Source organism: Pteropus vampyrus, unplaced genomic scaffold (assembly GCF_000151845.1).
Source record: "Pteropus vampyrus isolate Shadow unplaced genomic scaffold, Pvam_2.0 Scaffold315, whole genome shotgun sequence".
Lineage (NCBI taxonomy): Eukaryota > Metazoa > Chordata > Mammalia > Chiroptera > Pteropodidae > Pteropus > Pteropus vampyrus.
Genome location: NW_011889096.1, coordinates 72926 through 79393, shown reverse-complemented (window position 1 = coordinate 79393; position 6468 = coordinate 72926). Strand labels below are relative to the sequence as shown.

Here is a 6468-nt window from a genome sequence, read left to right as displayed (position 1 = left end):
GCACACACCACACAATCTCTGGTGCCAGGCAAGCTTAAGTGTGTGCTCCATACTTTTTATTTCTTCTCGGACGATACCCCTTTCTGTGTGAACTCACACCGTGATGCTCTTTCTGACAGCTTTCTGTATGAGAAGCTGACGCCCCACCACTGATGACTCAGGAGAAGGCCGTGGCCCTCTGCTACATGCCATTTCGGTTCGTATCGACAAAGAATTGGGATCAATACTCCTCCACTCAAATCGTTACTCTATTTTTCTCACTCTTTCTGTGTTCCATGATCCTTTGCAGTCCACGGTGTACTAAGCCTCACATCGTGTATTTAAAGCTAAATTATAAGATATGGTCATGGGGTGAATAAGATATTTTGAAGGTTAAAGAATAAATTCTCTAGATTAAAACACTTCGTGATTTTACCGTTAAATTTGGACTATTATAGAAGGCCTCGAGACAGATAAATAAGACTACAAAGAGCTCATCATTTTGAAACGAATACAAAATTACATACTGTAATCTGTTTTCCCATAAAACTATATGCTCTGCCATATAAATATCATTTGTAAAGACTTACAGTATCCTTCGGCTACCGATTCACCTATAAAAGCTTCTTTTAAAAACAAATATCACCTACGATGATTTGATATTAGTCAAGACAAACCGATATTGATGAATTACCCATGTATTGGCAAATGTTACCATAAAAATTGTGTATCTTTAATGGAGCCTTAGCGTGCAGAGAACAGACTGCTCAAAGCATGCATACCTTCGGAGGCATATCAGACGTGGCAGCTAAGACGGATGTATTCCACGCTACGATGATGTCTGAAGGAAGCCTCTCCACATAATTACATCTTTACCACTTGAGATTTGGGGGTTCACCGAGGCCTTTAGAGCCATTCCAATGAGTCCTGGTTAGTAGCTCAAAAAGATACCTAGAACATAAGACATAAAGATATGATTATTTTCAAATCGATGTAGCTCTGACTTTTCGATACGGCACTGTTATGATTTGATTTCCTTGTACCTAAATGGTTTCCAATGCATATGGCCTAGAAATCCTGCGTGCTTTCATTTCGCGAGTGTTTGCTGAGCAAAGACCTTGAATGGGACAGACAGAAAAGGATTTGCGAGGACGGATTCTAACACGGAAGCCTTGCGGGGCTGCTGGTCTTATGAAGGAGACAAAGCAAGGACTTGTATATAATTGCGTGAACTCCTCTACCAGTGATATAGGAATAGAGTGTCATGCTCCGAGAGGTGACAGCTCTGAGAATGTCTTAGCAGACGGCCTCAAAGAGGATCTTGAGAGAGGAGGAAGAGAAGGGCCATAGTGTTCAGACGATAGTCTCCAGAAGCAAGAGATGGAAAGTGTAAACAGACTCCCCGGGGGCCTCGACAAGTCTGTGACATGATTATAGCTAAAGGTCCCTCAGGCACTGACATCTTCCATGATTCCAGTGTTTGCATGAGGACTTGCATGAACATACACAGAAGCAGGGCAATATAAACTTAGTTTTAACCTAAAGAGATTTCTGAGGTATTTTTAAGTTAAAAGAAAAACTAGGATCATTCCTTCTATATGTAGTTTTGAGTCACAATGACCTGCTAAATTTCTAAAAGAAAGATGGGAGGGACAAGTTTTAATTTGGGCACATTTTCTTGAGGAGCTAAATTTGCTCAGGTGAGAAAAAAAACTTATCTCTAGGGGTCATCCTGGATATTCTTAGATGTGTATATAAATGTTCAAATTAACATAAATTACCTTACTTTGCACCCAAATTTATCTAATCCAAATTTTATCTCCCATATCTCAAACAGAACCATCTTCCAGACTATATCCGTTTCTGAAAAGAAGCATATTTAACAAAATATCTGTTTCTGTCTAGGATTTGCTCCCAATTTTTTTTTTTTTTACTCAATGTTTAAATGGTTTAATTTTTAGCATTATGAAAGTCAAGAAAACAACACAAAAAATTTCAATTTAGATTTTAAGAGGACTTTAAAATATATATAATCGATTTTATACAAATCTACTCCACTTAAATCATCCCACCATTCTAATGAACTCTTAAGAAATTCATTTCTTGTCGCAGCTAATTTGGGCCCAAACTTTTACAACAAAACTAAAAAAGTACGTAGGTTCATCCATCCAGCAAACAGTGGAAACACTGAGTATATACAGCACGTTAATAGCTTCAATGTAAGACTAAATGATCAAGCTCCAAAATCTGTAACATTCCTAAAATGTACCACTGTCCATTTTCTAGGCATGGGACATTTGACAAAGCTTTTCCACAACACTGTCTTTAAAAAAAAAAAAAAAAACAGAATAAAATTGTAATAACTCTAGGGGCATGAATACTGGCAAAGAAGATTTTAAAGGATAAGTCAGCATTTGGAACTAAATAAGGGAAGTATATTGAATGATGCATGTATTTTCAGTACATTCTTCTAGTTTATAAACGCTAAACTGAGCAACCAAGGAAAACACACCTCCCCGTCAGTGACAGACAAACTCCGTCCTATGACAAACTGGCTTAATGATCAAAGGTGCTCTCTGCTCATCGTCCCTCCGGTTAGCTACATGACTAGGAAAACTGTGATGGCTGCATGGTGAACACTGGTCCTTAACACTCAACATTTGACCTTCTCGTTCATTCATCGAATACCAAGAGACTGTCTTACAACTAATCGCTTTTTCAAACAATACCCAATGAGCACCTCATCTATGCCAGAGTCACGAGAGACACATTTTTAGAGGAGGCAGGAAACCATTAAACACACAGACGCATAGACAAAAAATAAACAATGTTTCCAAGTTTGGGTAAGGCGTAGATGAAAAATAAACAATGTTTCCAAGTATGGGTAAACCCTGGGAAGGAAGGAAAGAGTGGAGTAAATATGAAAAAAAATGAGATGATACAATATGCTTGAAGTGGGTGGGGGGAGGACAGAATGTTGCAGGCGGGCACGGTAAGTGACACGTGCAAATATCCTCATTTGTACGGGCTTGGTTGATGACAACTGGTATACCAGGAGGGCAGTAATCAAGAGGACACTGTGAGACGGAGCTGGGGACAAGGGAAGGAGCTTATTGAATAAAACCGAAGATCAATGAAAGGAATTTGGGGTTTATGTGAGTGTTAATATGAAGCCACCCTTCATTAAGCATTTAGACTAAGGAGGAGGACCATTATTAGATCAAAAATTAATACCAAGAGGCTGCCTGTGATGCTTCAAAAATGCCTGAATTAACTTATGTATTTCGCAAACACCTGTAGAGGTAAGTACTCTCTTCGTAACTCTCTAAGAGAGGAATAAATTGCAGCATGGAAGATCAGCTACTGAAATTCACACAGGTAGGAATTTTCTCATGTCCGAGTTAGGGATGAGGTATGGGCATCTGTTAATAGAAAATATATATATACTGGTCCCTGTCACTGGTTCCTGGCCCAGACAGAACTACCCGAACCCTTGTAATTTCCCAAGAAATAAGAGCACCAGGAGCACCTTTTGGTTCTAATATCGGGTCTTTGACACTCCCTGGTCCCTGACACAGCTCCTAAATCTCTAGGGACGTCCTGGATGACACAAACGCCTTCGTTCTAACGAGAGGACTCTGGGTGGGCTCCTGGATGGCTCCGGAATGGAGGCTCAGCAGCAGAAAGCCGTGGTCAGACTCTTGAAACTTCCGCCCCCACCCACATTCTCCAGGAAGGGGAGAGGAGCCGAAGAGGAAGTCATGTTGCACCTGCAAATGTGACGAAGCCTCCATAAAAATCCCACTGCGACCGAGTCCGGGGGGCTTCTAGGTCGTCAGCGCACACACCTGTTGGGTTGGTCGTGCACCCCAACTCCACGGGGACAGTGCCCCTGCACCCAGGGATCCTTGTAGACCTCACCCTGTGTATGTCTTCAGCTGGCTGCTCATCTCTATCCTTTACCATATACTTTGTTAGATAATACGTTGAGAACATTAAGGAAACACTTTTCTGAGCTCTGCGAGCAAATGATGGCATCCAAGAAAAAGGTCACGGGGACCCCGGATTTGTGGCCAAGTTGGAGAGAAGTCGCGGGTAAGCTGGGCACCGACTACGGGCACTTGGCCTCTGAAATTACTTGGCAGGTGTCGGGGAGTCCTGTGGGACTTCGTCCTCTACCTGTGAGGTCTGTGCTAACTCTGGTTATGGTTAGAACCGAATCGAATTGTAGGACACGCAGCTGGCGCCCCAGAGAATGACCTGGGGTGGAGGAAAAGAACCCACACGTCCAGCATCGGAAGGGATGTCGAGAATGTGAGCGAAGGAGAAACACGTGAGTGTTTTTCCCAAGCAGCATGGGACAGCGGAATACAACAGTCTCCTGGGATGCGGGAGACACTAGGAAAGCAAGAACCAGGACCAGCCCTCCCAGAGATGCTCGGTTTGGATGGAACAGGAAGTCCCCAGAGACGTGGGGTGATGAAGGAATGTCCAACGGTGGGACTGGAGCAGGTGACGGAGGACCCCGGCTGCCTGCGGATGCCGTGCGCAGGGCACAGTCATCTTCTGCGACGTATTATTTACGAAGATAGAGCAGGACTCGTTTTAAAAATAGATGGGCGAACAGGAAAGGCCACAGATGGGACATTGGTAAGTAAATTTTAAAAAACATGACATGGGAAGAGAACTGAGGACATGGAGAGAGAGGACAGCTCGAGAAAGGAGACCTGGACGTTGACTTAACACTGGACCCTGAAGAGAGGACAGTCCAAGTTCAAGACGGGGTGTGTGGGGGGTGCTGAGTGCAGAAGATGCCACTCGCAGACGCACACACTGCAGGGAGCGTAGCCGAGCTCTGCCACCAAGGACATGCACGGATTTGGGGCACACGGAGTTTGGGTCTGGGGAGGTGACAAAGTTGAAGTTGTCCGAAAGGCGACTTAAGAGCAGGACAGCGCTTGACCGAGAAGTCGGGGCAGAAAGCAGAGACGCGGGGGTGTCTTGGGGAAGGCGCCTGTTACATCACAGGCAGATGCAGAGGCGTGTGGCAAAGCTTGGAAGCAGAGAAGGGGCCTGCTGCTGGAATTTGGGGAGCAACAGTATTGGAAAGCCAGACAGCCGGACAGTCGGAAGAGTTTCTTAAAGGCGCAGAAAATTAGCAGAGGAAGACAGGACAGGTGCATGTTTTGGAATTTAAAGAAGGAGAAAATCACTCAACAGAAGGGCAATAAGCACGTGAGGGTGGGCGGAGACGCTGCACACAGAACGTGGGCTCTGCTGAAGGGTCGGCACCTCCAGGGCCCAGCTACACAACCAGCGGGGTCCAGGCGAGCTGTCGGAAAAGATCGCTGGACAGATGAGAGTAAATAAATCCGCGATTCTCATTGAGAGGTCCTTCTCTTAAGGTACCACGTGTCAGGACGTACGTAGGTTTTTGGAGAGCCGATGACAACGGTTGACAAGAGCTTGGTCATAAATACGTCAGACCCGTTTCAGAAAGAAAAACCACTATAAGCAGGAGAACAGGCGGGATTTAAAAAATAATGATTTTTGAGAGTCCGCCAAGTTCCTTAGAACCAGCGAGTTAACACGCTCTCCGTCAGCCTCACACATCTCTCTGTAGCATGTGACAACGTCCACTCGCCCACCCGACGTCTGAATCTACTCTGTCCCCCTAATTAAATGACGTCGCCTATCTCCCCAACCTCCGACGGTGCCATAATTGTCTTATTCTCTACCTAATATGCTGTGAGGACCACCTTTCCAGGCCCCTGTGCCAGTGTCCTGACCCCCGTTAAACCCAACCCCAGATCTCAAGTCACACTGCTGTCCTCAGGCCTTCAGGCTACCTCTACAGCTACCTGCGCCCCGGTCACAGCCACCACCATCAAATTGACATTCCATAAAAAGATTCGGCTCTGTAAAGCCCCTGCTATGGCTCCCGCACCGTTGACAAATTAACATCCACTGACGATTGGGTCCTGGCATCTATCATGCCCTGATTTCAATCGAATCATCCACACTCAACGGGCGGTTGAAATAGCACGTGACCCATCAATTCACTCACCACCTGCTCCACCTACATATTTATTCTCACCCCCCTGCTCTTCCCGGAAGATCCTCTCTATAATATAAGACACAGGTCAGGAGCCACCACCCTTGGCAAAGCTTCTGAGATAGTCTCGCACGCAAGGTGGTACCTAATGGCCCCTAGCACGTGTATTAACACCCTCCTGCCCTACTCCTTCCAAATTAAGCCAGTTTTGCACCTGCAAGGTCAAGGTATAAAAGACGGTGGTTTTCATCCTAGGATGCCTCTTCTCCTCTTTCTCGTCACTCAGTCTACAGAAAGCCAACAGCCACTGCCACGTGACTAATCAATCCTGAGAGCGGCCCAGGTGGCAGAGAACTCAAGACCCCATTGACGGCCAAACAAGTGACATACTCTTAATGCCTTCGTCAAACGTCAGACCTTCTGTACGACTGGAC

General features: G+C 45.2%; 1 protein-coding gene across 1 annotated transcript in view; it reads right to left on the bottom strand.

The window, feature by feature from the left end:
• The window catches only part of LOC105303749 (neuroligin-4, X-linked), a 285691-nt gene that overhangs the window by 250720 nt on the left and 28503 nt on the right, over nt 1-6468 (bottom strand). The window contains exon 2 of the mRNA XM_023521777.1: nt 762-930. The gene's annotated coding sequence lies outside the window, so the exon portion shown is untranslated. The remainder of the gene's footprint in view (nt 1-761; nt 931-6468) is intronic.